A 21,386-nucleotide genomic window follows, 5' to 3' on the forward strand; every position below is an offset into this window, starting at 1 on the left:
ACACTCTGTGGTAGGATGGGAGGGCTTGATCATGATTCAATCCAGGCTTGAAAAAATTCCAGTTAATGAAATGGGGCCAGCCATAAATTATCAGTGGTTAGAACAGAACTGAGCACCCAAGAGAAATAATCATATGCAGATAACTTCTCGCACACCCAACAACCACCGTTCTTCTTTGCTTGTTCCTATACAAGTTGCAGCCTGCAAATTATCCATGTGGAGTGTCTTTGGGGGCTTTAACATCATTTTAAGTTAGTTCGCTGTGAGCAGAAATTCTGTTTCTCTGGAGAGGACCCAAGGGGCCTGGAAACAGCATTAAATTTTTTAAATAAGAGACATTAGATTTGAGTAATAAAGAGCCTCCTGGGATACTCTATGCTCCATTTCCCTATCAGTAGGCTCTCATCTTTGAATGGACCTCTGGTCCTTGGAGTCAGCCAAATGATCTTTACAATCATTAAATCAGATTGACAGGCGCTGCCATGAGACAAGGGAAGTATCCCCCCCCCCCCACAAATCTCTTCCTTTTGATCTCAGAAGAGCTGTTATATCCTTTCAGGAGGATATCCCTCCCCAAACCTAATGCATTATTTGCAAATAATAGTGGGTAAATCCATCTAATTATGAAGCAGAGAGGAAATTGGGTGGCGAAGGGCCCTTAAAATGCAAAAGCTGCCTCATCTTGCCTACAAGGCAGAAGTACAATAGAATCATAGAATCATAGAATCATAGAGTTGGAAGGGGCCATACAGGCCATCTAGATCAACCCCCTGTTCAATGCAGGATCAGCCCTAAGCATCCTAAAGCATCCAAGAAAGGTGTGTATCCAACCTTTGCTTGATGACTGCCAGTGAGGGGGAGCTCACCACCTCCTTAGACAGCCTCTTCCACTGCTGACCTACTATGACTGTGAAATTTTTTTCCTAATATCTAGCCTATATCGTTGTAGTTGTAGTTTAAACCCATTACTGTGTGTCCTTTCCTCTGCAGCCAATGGGAACAGCATCCTGCCCTCCTCCAAATGACAACCTTTCAAATACTTAAAAACATGCCCTCCTCCAAATGACAACCTTTCAACCTTTCAAATACTCATGTCTCCTCTCAACCTCCTTTTCTCCAGGCTGAACATTCCCAAGTCCCTCAACCTATCTTCATAGGGCTTGGTCTCAAAAGCTTTCACCTTGAAAATCTTTCTGGTCTCTAATGTACACTGAGCTGTCTCTCCTCTATGTTACTGATGTGCATATATGCATAAAACAGGAAATATGGAACTTTGATGTTATTGTACATAGAGGCCATAGTAACTTTCAGATTCAGAATTTAGATTCAGAAGACATTTATTGGTATACATAAAAGAAAATAGAAAAAAATACATCATAAAGGGTTGATGGTTCTACAATTAAGAAACCTCATAGCCAGCCATAGAAACTTGGCAACCAATTCAATTACAAGAGAGTTTTTGTTTCTTAGTAAGAAAATGACCTTAGCCTCATCATAAAATTCATGTTATTTAGAAAGGAGTGGGTTGATGAGCTGCCCATGAATAATGGCATAGAGCTGACAATAGAAAAACAGGTAAGATGGTTTCAACACTGCCAGAATTACAGGGACATGCTCTTTCAGAATAGGGCATTTTCAAAAATCTGCCTATGAAAACAGCAGAGGGCAGAGCAATAAATCTTGTTAACATAAATGCTCACCGGCAGTTATGGGGAGGGGGGCCCTGTTAAATGGTAAAAATATATTAGGCAAGGGACCCATAGCTTGGCAAATCTTGTTGGAGTCTAAGGTGCAATGAGCTAGCTCTCCTCTATGTTATTGATGTGCATGCATGCATTCATAAAAAAGAATATATGGAATTGTGAAGTGATTTTACATAGGGGTCATTGTAAGATGTTTTATATGGTGTTTTATGAAAGCACAGGTGTTCATGTTTTCATTAAAATCACTGCAGTAAACAACAACAATTGGAATTTACAGTTTTCTTTTACATACAATCATTTTACAAGATCACCCAGCAAGCTTCCATGGGAGAATGGGGATTCACACCTAAATTTCCCAGACCCTTATCTGACACAGCAACCATGACTCCATGGTGGCTTTCTCACATCATGCTTCTGTGTGTCCTGAGACTGTTTGCTGCCATCCTGTCCCCCTTCTCCACAAGGGGATCTCCACTGATATTGGGCAAGCAGAAGATTGTGCTGCTTTCCCCCCACATTGGTACTGCAGATCCCATATGATAGCGTGCAAATGCATGTGCATATACATACATACATATAAAATGCAAACCAGTGTAGTTTCTCATAGAAGTAAATTTTAACGTCTATTCATATCTGATTAACTTAATTATGATTTAAGGCACAGCAAATTTACTAATGCCATGTTTCCATTGGTAAAAAACAACTTCTGCTCTTTGATTTTTTTTAAAGATAAACAATTTTCAGAATAAGTCTGTGCAGCTCTCAAACGAATATATTAATAATAAATTGCAGTGAAATATAGCAGTTGGATTAGTTCCTGGGAGACCCAGGTTCAAATCTTCATTCTGCCATGGAAGCTCACTGGCTGACCAGTGGCCAGTAATACATTCAACCTTGTTGGCAGAGTTTAATTATGCAAAGGTCATATCTTCTTGATGAAGGGAGCTTCCCATGCCCCCCCCCTCCATGGGGTGGAACCTTTCCACTATGCCTGCGTCCCATCTTGTATTTGACTGAGTATTTGCTTAAAGAATAAACAGCTTTATTGATAACAGAAAAGATCTTCTACCTTTAATTATGGGAGTCAGCAAAAGGGCTTGTGAAGAGTCAGGTCGGCCTCCAGTATCTAAACATCTAAACATTGATGATTATTTTGCTACAAACAATACAGTATATGCTTTGCCAACTTCAAATAAATTCTCTCCTCTGATTAACTTCACAACTGTCAATTCTTGTGAGGAAGTGAAGGAGGATCTAGTTACGTATCTCACTGGAAAGAAAACAAAAATCCAGAGAGGGAGACAATAAGTGATCCTGATTTACCTGATTGCCAAAACAGTGAAGTTTACCTTTGAAAGGTTGAATCAAATTGATGTTAAAATAGACCAACTTATTCAGCTACTCTCAAGTCAAATTAAGAGGAGTGGCATTAATCCTAGGTCCACTGAAATGTCATCATGAACACAGACCTTCAAACCCCGCAAGAGTGCAGATAAAGCAAATAATATGCAGAAACAACAAGATGGCAAGTGCCTACAACAGCACCTAAAATTACAGCCCTGCAAAGTTTGTGTAACCATCTCTGGAAACCAAACACTTCTCTGGAAAACCAAGCATCAGGTAACCCAGCATCTATCTCCTTGTCAAGCACATACTACTAACTGATTTGATTTCAGTAGAGTCTCTTAACAATTCAAATCAGGTGCAAAGAATTATGCTTTTGTTTGCTACTCCTAGGATCCCTACAATTTTATTGTTCCAGAAACCCTTTTTTAAGTACAAAAGGGATTTATCCAGTTTGAGTATTTGATAATTTATTATTATTATTATTATTAATTAGATTTATTTCCCGCCATTCCCCGTAGGCTCGTGGCGGGTCACAATAGCCTTATCCCCATTAAAATGCCAATTAAAAGACTTTAAAACCAATCCCAACATGGCGGAAGCTCTCATTATTCCTATCCCCTGCTATCAGAGCGGCAGGGAGGAGATCTAACTAACTAGGTCTGGGGGGGGGGATGCTGGTTAAATTTAATTTTAACCCCATTGTTGCCAAAGTCTCCACAACTTAAAACTTCAATGATTGACAAAACCTACTCTGAAGGAAAACAAAAGGATATTATTGACTGGATTCCAATCTTGTTTGTACCCACCAGTCAGAAATCTGAACACTTTCTCCCTGAACATTACATTGAAGAGGGCTTAATTAATTCCTTCTCAGCACTTCCATTTGCTAAACAAATTGAGATCACCAATAGGGTGGATCATTTAAGATGTAAACTTTTGAGTACCAAAAATGATCTGTCATCAAAAGTGTCAGCAGTAGCTTTGGTGAACAGATCAACACATGTCTATCCATCTAATCCAACTCTGCCAATAACCTCTAACTCAACATTAGAAAACACCAGGAAACATGAAAGTGTACTACTTAATCATCTTCAGAATGAGATGGAAATAGAGACCGTAACAAGCTAGAAGATTGCTCTCTACAATGCCATCTAAAAACGGTTGGTTTTTTAATCATGTTGGCAATCTTAATATAATATCAAGAGATGACAATTAAAATTTTTATTCTGGAATCTTGGAGGCTGGAGGAACAAACTCAATGATTCAGATTTTTAAACTTTTTTACACAGACATGACATTCTCAACCTCCAAAGAATGTCTCAAGAATTTGATTCCCCTACCCTCCAAGGTTACCAGGCTTCTCCTATACCAGCAGTTAGGTCCGATCCAAAGAGTTGCAGCAGTGGAGGCCTTGTGGTATTTGTAAATGTGGATCTAATAGTTGATGTGCAGGTTCTAGAAAACTTCTGTTCCAGTCAGATCCAGACTATATTAATTAAGGGCCTTTACCCTGGAAATCTCGTGTGTATCAATGTATACATTCTGCCCATGAGCTTCCCAGTTCAGGATAAGGGCTTTTTTGGCTACTACATTGGAATTTTTGTCTCTCCATTACTCAAAAGCCCAAGTTGTCTTATGCAGATATTTTAATGCTCAAATAGGATCAGGCCTTACAGAGGTTAGACCTGGTACTAATGCCCAAATTGCTCTTCATGCCGTCCTCTTGACTCACTCCTCAAAGGATGTGATTGTTAACAGGATTGGTTTGATATTTCTGGAATTGCTCTCTCTGTTTGACTTACATGTTTTGCATGGTACCAAAAAGGTACCCTTACCTTTTTATCAACTTGTTGGGCAAGTACTATTGACTATATTGCAATAATGTGTGGTCTATTGAAATTAGTATCTAATTTTGAGGTTGTTAATTGCCCCTGGAGAGACCATTGTCCATTGAGACTATTGCTGAATATCAGTGCTAGTATTCTATTGAAATCAGTATCAGGCTTTGCAGATGACAGACTTTAGAAAACTTAAATGGTCAGAACAACTTAATAACAAATTACTTCAGACCTTTTCAAATAGTGGTTGACTCCTTTATACTCTAGTAATTATATTATTAAATGTTATGTTGCCACAATGTGTTACTTTAAACCAATGCTTATTACTAGTAGGCCAGTAAAATGTATACCTTATGTAAGCAATGATTGGTTTGACCAGGAGTGCAAATCACTTAAAAGAATCTTAATCCCTTGCATGAGATAGGTGAGATGCAGTAATGATGGTACATCAATGCCCCACCTTCTCCAACTTAGATCTCAACTTACTTAAACAAAAGAAAAAACAATCATGCCAAACACCTATACTACAAATTGGAATTAGCAGGTTTTGAAAAGAATGATTCATGGTTCTAGGAACTGATCTCAAATGGATTAAGTAGTTCTTTGCACCATTTTCAAGCACAAATACCAGGTAATGTCTGGTTTGAGTTTTTTAGCAAGATATTTGGAGCTGATTCACCTACACTGGCCGTGTTACAATTTCCAAATACTCTTTCTGATATCTTAGGCCTCCCAATATTGCCCCCGTAATGGAGGCAGAAATTAAAGGTTTACTTTCCTCATTGCCTTCTGGAAAAACATCTGTGGAAAATTTGATTCGCCCAGATTTGTTCAAAGCCTTTTCAAATTTGTGGGTACCTGTATTAGCCAAACTTTTTTTTACACATAACTGAATTGGGTTTAATGCCATCTGGCTGGAAGATGAGTATTATTATCCCCATATACAAGAAAGGAGATAGAACAGTTCCACATAACTATAGATCAATTAGCCTGTTGGACATAGCAGCAAAATTATATAGTAAACATCTGCTGCATAAATTGGAAGATTGGGTGAGTGAAAATCAAATTATATGTCCCCTACAAGCAGGGATTTAGTATAGTTAATCACTGTCAAACCTTACACCAACTGGCCTTTTCTGGTATAAATGGCTGAGCAAAGGCACTCTATGTAGCATTTGTTGATTTGGCAGCAGCACTTGACTCTATAGACAGGAACCACTTATGGCTAAAGTTAGCAGAAATGAATATTGATAAGCAGCTATTATCTCTATTAATTGAGCTATGTACAAACACCTATACCCAAATCAGGGTAGGAACACTAGAATCACTAGCCAGCATCCCTGTTAAACAGTGATGTGTTTTGGCACCCTTATTATTTAATTTGTATATAAATAACATAGTTGAGAGGCTTTCTAGTCCACAATTACTCCCACTATCTCTTGAACATTGTATGCTGATGATATGGCCTTAATTGCCCTTACTAAAATCAGACTAAAAAGGCTATTGCATGAATTAGGATTAGATTGCAATTAACATTAACTATGCAAAGACAACAAAAAAAATAATCTTGGAGTATACAAAGGCATCCCATTGAACAATGCAGTTCTTTCAAATATCTGAGAGTCACTTTTACAGAGACCTTAAATTGGAATTAAGGCTTTTGATCTAAGGTTAGTTGGATCCATTTTATTATACAAAGGGAGGATTTCTAATAGAGTGAGTCCTAATATTATTTAAAAGCAAGGTCATGCCTCACCTTTTGTAGGTTGTTGAAGTCTGGGGTTGGTAGGAGGACATTCTTACTAGCCTAGAAACTATTCAAAATCTTTTCCTTGGGCATATTTTAGTCCTTCCAAAGGGGACAGCAGCAGCCCTGATGAGATCTGAAAATGGTCTCCCTTCTATGGAAAAAATATAAAATAGCAAGTTTAAATTCAATCAAAGATCCAAGTTGCTCTAGATTTCTAAATAATTTTGTGTCATATTATTTTATCCCAGATAACCTCTTAAATAACTCAGTAGACAACAATCAGCTCAGGCACTGGGTTACATCTCTGATACCATGACTGACAGATCATTAATCCTGCTTTTACAAATATTTCAAAATATTTAAAATGGATCATTTTAGAGCCTGCTATTTAACCCAACTTTTAGCCCATAGTCTCAAAGCAGTTATACTTCCCTGCACTTCCATCAGCTGTTTTGACCGGATGCTTCCAGAAAATCCCAAAAGATCAATGCCTCTATATTTGTGAAGCCTCAGTTGCGGAGAACCTCTCACATTACATTTTATCCTGTCCATTGTACATTGCTAATTTACTAAATGATTTAAATTGTCGATCTGATGAGGAAAAACTGACTTTCGTGCTATCGGATACTAATTCTTTTGTTGCCAACAGAAGGTCACTGTTTGCCTTTGCAGCTGATATGGGCCAAAGAGATGCTAAAGAGAGCCAATATCTAGAATATATTGTTAATTGATTAGCAGGTATATTCTAATTTGTATTGTTTATTTTGTATTATACTTTGAAATGTTTTAATAATTTTAATTCATTTTGTAATGGCTTATGTCTGCATGCAAATAAACTACTTTTGACATTGATAACAGAAGCAACTTTGTTAAGAGAGAGAAGAGAGAGAGTCCTAACTGTCTAATTGACTAACTTTGTTCTTCTGGAGGCAATCAGGGAGGAAATGAGCTCAAAGGAACAGAAAGTTCCATTTGAGCCAATTAGTATTTAGAACAGAGGCCACCCCAATATCCTTTACTAACACAACCTTTATTAACTAACTCTGAACTCAGTCATGTGCATAGATAATTGGCAAAAGTGGAATCCCAACTTCTTCCTTATATAGCTCTTTTCCCACCTTAACTTCCCATACACAGGAACCTCCCATTATAAGTATTAACCCTTAAATCACACACTAGGTGAATAACTACACCCTTTCCCCCTTAGTCAATATAGTCTTGCAGGTATTGGGGGTGAGTCCGGATTTCGTAGGAACACCACACCAGGCTCAGAGCTTTTCATTGTGTGTAGTCAGGTTTGTCCCCTGTTAGAAGCTTGATCTCACAGCTGCCAGCTACTCCTCAGCACCATTTGGCTCCCATCGCACAGTCCCCACTCCTGGAGAATTCATCCCTGGTCCCTGCTCTCCAACTGGTTCCTCCCCTGCCACCACTGCTGCCCCTAAACCACATCTGATTCACATGTCTCTGGAACACTTGCCCTGTAGTATAACAGATTGATATGACACTTAGCCTGTTGCCCAGGGCTGTAATTATGGATATACTTGGGATTAGTGGTGCCAAGCATCCAGAGCCCCACATTCCCCATTTCCTGGTCCCCACATGGCTCCTCAACCATGCCCTGGTCAATCAACATCGTAAATCGATTGTACATCAAAAGTTCCATGGGGTTCTGGATCATGAAGGCACAAAGAATGATACACTGGGATATTAAAATGCTGGCTCCAGTCCCCATCAATTATCCATGACAAGGCATCTTTAGCCAAGCAAACTATGTGCTCCACCATGATCGGTTCAAACTCATCATTGCTGGCTGACCTGGAACAATTAGATGTTTATTTCCACTCACCTCAATTTGTGTCCCAAGAAAAAAGAATTCTTGAATACATTTGATCTCTTCACTATCAATTGTTACTGTGACATGTCTTTTTTTTTTGTCGTTACTGTCATTTTTTTAGTGTTTAAGAAAAGGCCAAATTTCTTCCTTACTTCATTGACCTTTGAAATCAGCTGTTCTAGGCCTTCCTTGGTTTCCTTGGTGTCATCAGCATACTGAAGATTTATATTCCTTCCCCCAATCTTAATTTCAGTGTTTGATTCTTTGAGTTCAATCCCTCTCATAATGATCTCAGCATACAAGCATACCACTACTGAGGCCTGTCTTTCTTCTTCGTTTTATCCTTTAACTGGCAATTGTTGTCCTCTCAACCAATGTGTTGCTGTAGGTGCTGCTGGAATTTTTTTTGCCTTGTTTATAATATTGAGGCCACTATGCAAAGCAGCCATTTTCTCCAGGGGAACTGATTTCTGTCACCTGGAAATGAGTTCTAAAACCTAGGGACCCACCTGGGGATTGACATCTCTAAACACACTATAGATCTTGCATGTTCCAACAAACCTAATCTATTCTAAGTCAAAGGGATGCTGTGAGAATAAAATGGAAAAGAGGATAATGATTTAATTCGATTTGGGTCCTCATTGAAATGAAAGGAGGGATATAAATGAAGTAAATAAATGTAATGAGGAACTAATAAACGTAGCATTTTATTTTCCCCGTTAATTTAATTTTCTTTATTCATTCCTTCAACACACTTTAGAATATTATATTCCTCTATCATTATTCTGTATTTTAAGACGTTGGTTGACTGTGCAGAGTTATTTTTTTCTAAGTTCACTGAAGTGAATAGACCTAGACTCATGCAACGCTGTTGAGGCTTTTCCTTGTATCTAGAGGAAGACTGGTGAGTGGTTGGGCCAGAATCCTTAGCAGGTGGGGGTGGCATCTTTTCATGTCTTAATTGAATTTTAATGGGGGTATTTTATAATGTTTTCATCAGCTGTCACCTGTGCCATGCATTCTGGATGAAGTGGGATGGTCGATAATTTTAAATCAATGATAAAGGAAATAAATTAAAAACATGGTTGCTTCAAATAGTTTGGGAGGGTTATCCTTTCATCTGAGATCCCCCCTTCTCCATACTTGGACTTCCTCCATGACAGAGTTAAACATATTGGTAAGGAAATACCTAACCTTGCTGATTTATCTGTGCTGGGGATAAACAGGAAATCTGCGGTCCAGGGCTGTCAATCTGTCAGCATTTTACAAGCAGCAACTCCACATTAAATTACTTTTAATATAGATGAATAAGATTCATGCTGATGGTTATGGATGCTTTTGGCACCCCTTGGATGGCTGCCACGTACAAAATGGGGGAAAGCCCTTAAATTATTTGATGTCTTTGAACAGGAAGTTTTCTTATTAGCATGGTTCTTGCAGCGTGCTCTTTGCTTTTTGTGCTATTAAAAGCAAGCCATTGCTCTGTAAGCTTCTTCCTACCCCAATGACACCCCACTGGAGTTCTTCACATGTTACAATATGAAATTAAATATCATAATAATGATAGCCATTTGCTTTTGAAAAAAACATGAGCATAGGGATGGAGGACCAACTTACCCTAGGCTTTGCACAGCAAATGATGGAAGGCTATGTATTATGTTTACTGTCAGAAAAATCTATGTCTGATAGCCTTGTTGTCTCACAATCTGTCTTCAGCTGTGAAATGCTAAAAAGGCATTCCTGAAACAACATACTTTGGCATATTATTAAGTATATAAAAGGTAAAGGTATCCCCTGTGCAAGCACCAGGTCATGTCTGACCCTTGGGGTGACGCCCTCTAGCGTTTTCTTGGCAGACTCAATATGGGGTGGTTTGCCAGTGCCTTCCCCAGTCATTACCCTTTACCCCCCAGCAAGCTAGGTACTCATTTTACCGACCTTGGAAGGATGGAAGGCTGAGTCAACCTTGAGCCGGCTGCTGGGACTGAGGCTGCTGGGATTGAGGATTGAATTCCCCGCCTCATGGGCAGAGCTTCAGACGGCATGTCTGCTGCCTTACCACTCTGTGTCACAAGAGGCTCTCATTAAGTATACATATATATATGTATGTATGTATGTATGTATGTATGTATGTATGTATGTATGTATGTATATATGTATATAAGAATATCTGATTGTGGTCATACAAAATATTCACTCTTCTTTTATAACTTGTTACCCTGGTTCTCAGAAGCCCTCATAACTCATATCGAATTCACTCTCTGCATTCTCCTAATGGATTTTTAAAGCCCATTCGAGATTCAGCAGCAAGGAAAGTCTCTAGAAACCTGTGTCACAATTAATTTTTGCAATAAAATGTTTATGTAAACACATCGATCAACTTCTGGTTTTGGCCAACACTAAGATACATTATCCCTTCAGGTAAATATTGGTCTTGGCCTCAATCAATATCTACCTCTCAGTTCAATGCATGGTTGTGTTGGACTCTACAGCAGTCAATATTTGCTTAATGTGTTGGATTCTTGTCCCAGGTGCAGAATTTCCCATATATTCTCTCTTCCCCCCGCCCCATAGCCATCACTGAGAATAGAACATTGTGGTTGCCAACTTGCCATATTCATCAGACTGTGTTTTTTCATCCACTTTCCCAATATTGGCTTCTCACTCAATAGAACTATGATACTTCTCTTTACTGACTGCTCAATCCTAGTGTTTTTAATCAAGAAACTAGGCTCATTGATTAGAGTGGAACTTATTGCATTAATAAATCAAGCCCTCTTTCAGTTCTTTACTAGTGGATTCTCTCTTGTTCCAGGGAAGAGTTTTAAAAGAACACAGATGCTTTATCATTGGTTAGGTTTGTGACTGCAATAAACCAGAGCAGAGGAGATAGTACATCAGGCACTACACTCAACTGGCCAGTGCTGTTGTTGTATGCGTTGAATGAGGATAACAGCTGTGCAGCCAAGCCATGTGCCTGCACAATAAGATTGCCCAACACCATCTGTAGCATTCTTCAAACAAAATAGGGATACAATAAATAGTTCTTTTCATTTGTGGCACTTCTGTGGAGGTTTTCTTCCCCTTCTTAATTTTAGGCTGATAATTGTTCATTTGAATTGTTTAGTTAGTATTCCATTTTAAAGGGTTTCCTCTTACATAATTATGTAAAACAATTTAATATTTTGACTAGTTATTTTATATTGTATTTTTATTATATTGGAAGCCACATTGAACTGGGGTAGAAATACTTCACATAGAAATTTTTCTGCACAGCAGAGGCTGCGCCAGGCCACTGGCAGATCTTTGCAATGGGGCAATTAGCCCTGCCACTTCCTGGGTTTTCATAGGAGATTTTCCTCACTGGGCCCTCCCCATCCCCTCCGGCTAAGGGATCAGCCCTCACTGTTGCTGTGTCGACCATCTGCATCTCAAGGAAAAGCCTTACCCTGTGGGGGGAGGGAGGGTTGAACAATATACTGCCTGGACCAAGAGCCCCTTCTAAGTTCCAGCAAAGTGTGTGTTTGTTGACACTTCAATGCTACCTAATAAAGAACCTGATTTCTGCAATCATGAGTCTTGTTAGTGTCTACAGGATGGGGTGGGGTCAGTCTTCACACCACTCATGCAGCCAGCCTATAGTGCAGGTATAGGTGTGTTCAGAGCAGAAGTGTGAAGCAGGAGCCTTTGGTTCCATCCCACACTCCTGAATTTTGGCTGCTTTCTTCCAGGGAGAGGAGATACCACCCAAGGCTCCCTTTGTTCTTCAGTTCACAAAACAAGTACAATCAGTTTGTAATTCTTCAAGATCTCCAGGCCCCAACTAGAGTCTGGCAACTCTACAATGTGTGACAGTCAAATGACAAACTGTGATGTTACCACTGTCTCTGCCAAGTTTGTTTTGGAAATACATCTGCCTTTCATTGCCATAATATTTTGTGTGTTATAATACCTCTTTGTTCAGTTTATTCCTTGTTGCGGTTTCCAGAGATGTCCCTGCAGCTCACCCAGAATTCCAGAATAATCCTTGGGTTTCTGGAACTAGTACCAGTCAGTGACCTTGTTCCAAGTACTTCTTTGTCTTGCCCACGATCATTGTGTCCCAGTATCTCTGGAAAAAGAAAAAAAAAACTGCCATTTTCTACCAATCACAACATCCCTTTTGTAATTTGAGGTAGAGTCAGAATGCAGCCATTCTGGAGTCTGCTTGAGTGTGACACAGGACTATGTTTGGAATTTAGAGATAACAGGGAAGAAGAGCAACCAGCCAGCTCAGTGTGGATGCTTAGGGTTCTGTCTCTGCCACTGCTTTTGACCCCCTGAATTTTGGTAGTTTTCTTTCTGAGGGAAAACACAGAAGACACCATTGAAGACTCCCTTTGGTGAAGTAGAGCAAACAGCCAGCCAGTCCAGAATGCAGCTACTGTTCTGTTCATGAAGAAAGAGATCATTTTGTACTTTGAGATCTCCAGGTCCCCCATCCCCCGTCCCCCGCCAAAGGTTGGCAACTTCAGTAATGTGTGAAAGTCAAATGTAGGTGGGGATGAAGTGGGTCTAATAGACATGTCAATTTTGGTGACATAGGAAGAGAGGGAGAAGCCTGGCAACACCACTTCCTGTGATGAGGGAGTGGCCTGCTGATGTCACACCTGGTGGGAGTGTCAGGGTGATGTCACTTATGGTGACTTCTGGGGGTGTGGCCAACTAACATCACCTCTGGGGTTCTTCAAAGCCTGAATAATATTTGAGGGGATCCTCCACTGCCATAAGGTTGAAAACCACTGGTCTAGAGCCTAGGGCAATCCCATGGTGGCTGGAGGCAAGTGCATGTCATTAGGTTTGTGTGGGGCAGAGCTGTGGGGGCAGTCTTAGAAGTTCTTAATACCTGCCCCTCCCTTATTTTGCTGGCTGCCTGCCTCTGGGCTTCTGCCCCGTAGAGCTGTTTGTGGTTTATGCTAAGTCTTCACTTGGGATATGGATGTCTGTTTTTAATTGCAGTTTGCCACAGTTCCATGGTGAATCATATAAACTAGTAAACTCTGGACTATTTATACTAACAGGAAGTTCACCTTCTAGCATCTCCCAGGTAAAACTGGACTTTGGTTGCCCTAAGCAAGAAATGCCCTATGCTGATTCTAGGGGTAAAGATGCAATGTTATTGCAAGGAACTGTTCCAGAATATGTATGAGAAAATCTTGTATCCGTTGGTAGACAGAGCTATTTTGGCAAAATAACATTAGTAACATCCAAGCTGAAACAAGTTCCCCCCCCTCTTATTCATCCTACTTAATTTTAGGATTCTAGCTGAATTCATTATCTGCTTGAAGCATTTATTGAAAAGGGATATCATTGGATACAGCATTGAAAAGTACATTTGTCATTTCCTTCATATCAGCAAGGACTATATATCAGCATAGGCTCAGCTGTTTTGCACATTATTTTCATAAATAAATATACAGGTTATTAATACATATATATACATCTTTGAGCTTTTGTCACATAAAATGCTGCAAATACATTGTCCAATATATTTACTCCCAGGGGGGGAAATATATTATAATCAATTAATCAATTGTTGAATGAGTTGTGGTGGATTTTGTAGAAATGCTGTCAAGTTGATGAAATCTCTCTGCAAATGTCTTTTTATGGTTGAGATGAATCTGTTATATTAAAACTCCCTACTTTCGTTCATATTCTTTTGCACTCATATGTTGCTTCAGAAAAGCGGCAAAGAAAATTTAACTCTCAAGAACTGGTTTAATTTACCTCAATGCACACTAAGGACATGGCTCCGTTCATAGTTCTCATACCGTCTGTCTTCAGAGAAGCTTTTCCAAATTAAGTTGTCTTGCAAAGAACTCCAGTGTATCCTCCGCCACATATTCACTGCCCTATTTATAATGCTGACCGGTAGTTTAGATTAGCGATCCCCAACCTGTGGGCTGCGGACCACATGTGGTCCGTCAACTAATTGGAGGTGGGCTGCGAAGGATGCCTTCTCCCCCCTGACCCTTTACTTCACCCCCCCAGCCCTTTACAACACACTTCGGGTGTCATTGTCTCCCATCACTCCCAGATGGGACTATCTCATTGCAGAGAAACAAGCTCAGGGTTCCCATTGATTTGTCATCGTCATGAGTTAAAATTTCCACGAAAATAAAATGTTCCTTATGTTCATTGTTGTGGCGTGTCTGTATCTTATTTTGAAGGGATGTTTAAACATTACCATAGTGATCAGAGAGCGTTAGGGCAGTGGTTGAGAGTAGAGGAGTAAACTACCCCCCCCCACCGGGCCTCAGTAAAATTGTCAAGCGTTGAGTGGTCCCCGGTGATAAAAAGGTTGGGGACCACTGGTTTAGATTGCTTTAAAGTGGGAGAAGGCCAATTCACAGAGGATAAACTGACCACGATTACTAAATGGATCCTCAATATTCAAAGGCTGTGTACCTTTGAGTAGTAGTTGCTGTGAGGACAATAACATGAAACTTCTGGGAACTTCTCACAGGTATAATCCCCAGGAAAGGCCTTGTGGCCTTCCAGATTTACAACTAATCTCATTTCCCCTGGAGAACATAATTGCCTTGGAGAACTGAATGTATAACATCATAATCCTGCTGAGTTCCCTAAATTTCCGGTATTTTTCCAAGCAGGAACTGGTAACCCTATATGTGGTCTGTCCAGTGTACTTTGAAAAGCTATAAAGTAGATCATGGTAGATTCTTAAAAGGCTATGATATAATTCTAAAAACTGCATCTCCATATTTCACTCAGTCTTTAAGTTACATTTATATGCAGTCAATCCTGCTAGAAATCCAGCTGTGGTACCACTTCCCTGGGCACATGGCCACCATTGCAGGCAGTGGGTAGGGCACCGGCAGAACAAAGAGGGAGCCCAGGTCTCTTCCTCATGGCTAAGTTGCTCAGGAGGCTATTCAGCTGGACGTGTTCTGTAAAAGATGTAGGTTTGTAGGAGCAGGCCCTTTGGGTTGTCATCAGCCAGTGTCCATTATCAGTTACAGCAGGGGTAGTCAACCTATGGTCCTCCAGATGTTCATAGACGACAATTCCCATGAGCCCTTGCCAGTTTCCAGTATATGGCTGCATTTGGAGAAAAACAGCCTTGGACTCAGGAGCAACCTCTTCATTCACTTTCATGGGGTTTGAGGGATGCGATGGGATTCACTTTGGGCTGTGATCTAGCAGATCCAGCTGCTTTTACAGAAGTTTACAGAATGACTTGCCTTAGCATCTGAATCTGTCGTTGGTGCTGATGGGGTCTTCTATCGGGGTCCTCTTCAGCCACCTCACCATGTGCAGCAGCTGTCTCCCCATCTGAAAAGAAAATGCTGCATATACACCTGCATAACCTCATAAGGAGGTTCCCAAACTAGGCAGATGGGAAAACAGCGGCTGCACATGGTGAGGTGACCAAAGAGGATGCAATAGAGGCTGACACCTGTGGGTTTCTCAACTTCCCAGTGGCTATTGGGTAGTGGGTAGTGGGAGCTTGACAGGTATGTAGCTTGGACCCCATGGACGGGCCTGCCAGTGGGCTCTCCTCCCCAAGGGACTGTGGCCTGCTGGGTGCAGGATGGGGAGGAGTGGTTTTGTGGATCCGCCCCCCACATTTGATTTGCCTATGCTCATTCATAGAACAATAAATGCTGTGGCCTCAATCATGCCAAACAAAATTCAATGTGTGTCTGTATATCCTTTGTGCGCCAGTACTGCCCCGCCCCTAACCCAGCAAAAGTAATTCTCCTTATTGTTTTTTTAAATATATATTTTTTTCCTTCTTGGTAGATCTAGAGTAGACAAGATTAACTTTTTGTAAGCAAGGAAGGACAGAGCGTGCATCTCCATCACAATTTTCCTGAGGAGCAGCTACTATAAATGATGCCAAGTACTGGCAGGTCAGTAAAAAATTTCTTTGGCCTCCTTGTTCACATGTGTTTTGTGGTATGATGGGGAACTGTGGTATGAGCAGCAATCCTCATTTAATTCCAGAATCAAAGTATGCTACCTTCAAGAGGACAGTGTCACGGTACTGAGCAGGGGCTTGTCCCGCCAGAAAGTACCTGATCCCACCATCCCACTCTGCCACAGATGAAATCTCAAAAGTTTAACAGAATTCACACATCATATATGTTTGTTGGCATGAGGGTGCTGCTTTGAACATTTTAATAATTTTTCTTGTGATTAAGAAAGCTCAGGAGCAAAATGCATTGGGAATGCTTCCAAAATAAAATTAAAGGAAAGGAAACACGATTTATAATGAATGTATTGACAGCAGCAAAATTAGCATATGGTGGATGATAGAAATCAAATATATTAGAAGGACAGAAGGACTGTCTGATAAAAGCCTTGCATAGTAACGGAGTGAAGAAATTTACTTGCATGAAATGGGCTTGTGAACATGCAGGAATTTATTATCTGGCAATGCCTTTTGAATATTGGACAAGAGTTATAACATATTGGAGCAGTAAAATACGATCATAAGCCACAGCATGAATCCACCACAGTAAAAAAAAAAACAAAACAAAAAACCCTCAACAACAAAACTTTGTTGAAATCTCAGTTTGATTTGACACCGGAACGATTTCTGTTTTAGTTATAAACAGCAACAATAAAGAAAAGCTTATCTGTCATTATTGATTTTCTCACTGAGGAACTGCAAAAATGTTTCTAAGAAACCTCAGGGTTCCCTAGAATATAGTTCAAAAGACTGTGATCGAGTTACTGGAAGCATCCTTTGTTGCTTCCACCTGAAACTGTATTATATTAAGTCAGTCTATTGTTCCATCCGGCACTCTGTTGTCTCTTACAACTGGCAATGGCTCTCCAAGATCTCGAGTTGAGGTCATTCCCACTCAAACTACTTTTGTTCCTCTCCACTGGAGATAGCAAAGATCCCTTTTCATGCAAAGTATATGGTGTTCTCTCTGTGAAGAAGTGCAGAGAGGATATTATAAAAACGGAAAGATTAAACATTGGTCAGGAACTTCACATCGTTCATTTTACCCTCCTCCCCAGATATTTCATATATCATCTTTCATCTCTTGATGGTCCATCTCCAATTGTACACAATAGAAGGAAAGCATTCAACTTTTGCTCTGTATTTTTTTTTTATAGCTTGGGATTCCCATCTCCTGTTTAATTTTCCATCTGACTAAATAGCAGTTCGAGGAGGTCAGCTAAACTAATTCCTGTGCCTTCTCTCGGATTCCACTTTAATAAAGCAACTTGAAGGTACTCTCTCAAGCTGATTGCTGTTGTGTTGTTGCTACTTGATATATTGGTCCAAAATGATTCCTGAGTCATGTCAGAATAAATAAGTCAAGATATCTGCAGGGGGTATTGGAGATTCCCCCCCCCCCCCATGTCTCTGGTTTATTTATTACAATGATAATTCTTATATTTTCTAGAAAACCTATGTGGCTGAAAAAAGTCTTGCTTATGTCCAGTGAATTCCTCCCCCTACCCAAATTCTTGTCACATGATTTCTCTTCTCTGCCTCATCCCACGGTTGTTCATTTGTGTATTACACAGGCCTTACCATAGATAATTTTTAGAAGTCAGAACTTTTAATAGCTTGTGTTGGCTTTTGTACTTTTTTATAGCTTGGTCTCAAGTTAAAACCAAATGAGATGCTGAAATATGTGATTCTCCCTTGGTTGAAATTGCAGTCATAAGGATATGAGATGCTGTGTAATATCAGACCAGAGGGCCATCTTGTTCAGCACCCTGTTTTCCATACTGGCCAAACTGCTGGCTTGGGCCGGTCCCTGATACAATCTCCTAGCAGTGGATTTTAGAGACTCTGGATATTTTTCTGCCATCTTTTTTAATCCTTTCCCCCCCCCCCTGGTTAGTCAGTATTGCCCACTATTTCACCTTCCTCCCTGCCTGGTTTCTTGTTTTTAATATAACTGAAGAAATTGCTTGCTTCTCATGTTTTTAGGGATGGGCACAAACCTGGGAAATGTGGTTTGACTTGTGATTTGTGGCGTGCTTGGTTTGCAAACCACAGACCATCACAATTTTTGTTTTTGCGCTAGATAAACTGTTTTGGTTTCTGAAGATTGTGATGAAGTAGATTGGACCACCTGACATACTAGAGACACTGAACTCACAGGGGATCTCTTGCTGACTCTCCTTCTATACAAGGCGCCCCCAGGAAAAGCCAGTGATACCAGACTCACAATGAAACTTTCTCTGGGTAGAACCTCCCCACCATCCAGAAACAGTACGCAGAGCTAGCATCTCCTCTAAACTCACAGCCCCCTGAAGTCTCCAGAGGCAGATTCTAAAGAACAGAAAGGCAGATATCCCCAGAGTTTTAACAGGGGCTCCCCAATGCTATGGCATAGCTTGGTGGGCACCCCAGACCCACCCATCCAGGGGATCATGAGGTAGGTGTTGTGTTATGAGGAAGATGCTATTTTCATGAGGTAGGTGTTGGGTAAGGGATCACATTTCTACCCGGTAGAGGTGACCATCCTCTCACACAAGTGTGAAGGCTGTAACCCAACAACCTCATGCCAGATCACTCAGGAAGGAGGAGAAATGGGGGGGGGATACACAGGGGGACAATAGAAGACCTGGATCGTACACTGTTGACCTTCAGTAAGGCCAAGTCTTTCACCCTATCCAGGTCCACGTGGGAGTGGTAGGGGATGAAAATGTCTCCAGGTGGGAGAAAACCCACTCACTCTGGGCACTGGTGGGAGGACAGGAGAAGATACTCAGGACCGTACAAGTGAGGTGGGGTCAGATGGCAGATGTGCATGTGGGCTCAGAGGACTCAGTGCTCTTTCATCACCTCTGCTGAATCTTCAGCCATGGAATGCTTGGCATCCCTACCACAGCTGACCTCCCAGCTCTCCACTGGTAACCAGTATGAGATTTCTTCTTGACTGAGCTCTTTGAGGCTGAGGTGCACAGGTCCAGCTCCTCCTCCTCCTCCCCTGTCTCTTCCTTCTTCACTTCTGGACATGTCTGCTGGCTTGTAACCCCTGTACTTTTTTGCAGAGCTCACACATCCTTTGCATTCTGAAGAGCAATGCTGACTTTTATCTGGGGGTGATGCCCACCTGCAACTTATCTGTCAATCTATCTGTCCCGACCCATATTTAAAAAGGGATCTAATCATGAAGGAATGTGTACTGCTACTCTGCTTTTAACAATCATGATGGAATGTGTACTGCTACTCTGCTTTTAACAAGGTCCCTGTTTTTCTTTAACTGCAAACAGATGGGGGAGGGGAGAGAGAGAGGCTGCAGAGCTGAGCTGAGAGTATGACCTATTATGCACAGTGGTAGCCATACTAGGCTGCTGCCATTCTGTTTTGGCAGAGCAAAAAGGCCCACCATTCCCTGCATGCACACAGGTGAGGGGCTCACCTGGTGTATGCTGGCTGCCCTAATGCAATGGCCCCACGCATGCAACGCAGGGCTGGAAGCGCTGGGAGTATTCCGTGGAAGCAGCGGCGGCAGCAGGGAGGGACAGGGGTATGGGCCCCCCACTGCATGATGGCAGGGGATCGCCGCAGCTAAGGACGGCAGAGAGGCCGGCCACCCACCTCCCACCCATTCCCAAACACACTCCCCAACCACAAACGAGAACGGAGGCGAGGTCTCTAAGAAAATACAAAAAACTTTATAAAACAGTGTGAATGAACAAAGCACAAATATACAATACAATACAAAGCTTAAAGTAGGGAAAACAATATAAAGGGGAAACCTATGGGGCAGAGGAACCGGGGCAGCAAAGAAGGGGAGAGGCGAAGTGGGAGTAAGCCAAGGGGAAGGGGAAACATGCTCCCTCCCCCTCCATGCCCGACAAACCCGGCAGGGCTGCACCTGCACAGGCTGCTTCCGCCCTTCCTGGCTTCCGCCTCCGAAGCTTGCCAACGCAGCGGCGTGCTTGCCTCGCTTCCCCTTGGCTCCGCATCGATGCCCCGACACCCGCCGCTCCAGGTTTTGCCACTGTTGTGCCCCGTCCCGTGCATAACCGGTTTGCTTCGCGTCTTCCCCCTCCGCGTTTTCCATGTGACCTGAAATCGCCGTTTCGGCAGCCGTGCATAATGGGCCTTTGTGTTTCCAAAGCTGGAGAATTCTGTCCCACCACTGATTTTGGACTTTTGCAACTTGGACTTAATTGAGGCACCATGAACAGCACCAAAATTCATGTAATGTTTTGTGAATCTAGTTTGAGAGTCAGAATAAACTATGTTACAATTTCCTACCATTTACCTCTCACGGGATTTTTCTCGAGCTTCATTACTATGTGACAGATCTATTCCTCCTCACATCCCTACTTATTGTCAATTTCAGATTGTTATTGCCAGAACCTGTTGTCCTTTTGGTTCTCCAAACCATTTTTACTCCTAATCCCCTGAACTGGGGATACCTTGAAAGATCTTCCAGTAAATTGTCTGCTTTGATTCTAAGAATAGTTATTTTCATATTCTCTCATTAGCTTTCACTTATTTACAGTTTCTCTCATCCCTGTGTACTGCAGTGTTGTGTTCTGTCACCATGCATTGCTGTCTAGGGTTTTGTCTTTTGTCTAGAAATAACTCATGTTAATGAAGAAAGCCCATCAATACCAGCTAACTAGCCACAAATAATCTCTCACCGGCTGCATAACCCCACAACACTATAAAGACCACTTGAAAGCAATGATGACCTTGCCGACTTTGACTTTGGTTTTTGTGTCCATTTATTCCTGTCCTTTGTGTTCATTTGTATTTCCTGACTTCTTTGTGCTGTCCGTTTTCTAGTATCCTGTTTGATATATGAAATTAACAAGGAATTTTTTTTTTACTCTTTCATTCACTTGGACCCAAAGTAACCCCCCAACCAAAGCTTTGTCATTCTAATTTGTTGTTTATTTCTCTATATTCCATA

Source organism: Paroedura picta, chromosome 13, assembly GCF_049243985.1.
Source record: "Paroedura picta isolate Pp20150507F chromosome 13, Ppicta_v3.0, whole genome shotgun sequence".
Taxonomy (NCBI): Eukaryota; Metazoa; Chordata; class Lepidosauria; order Squamata; family Gekkonidae; genus Paroedura; species Paroedura picta.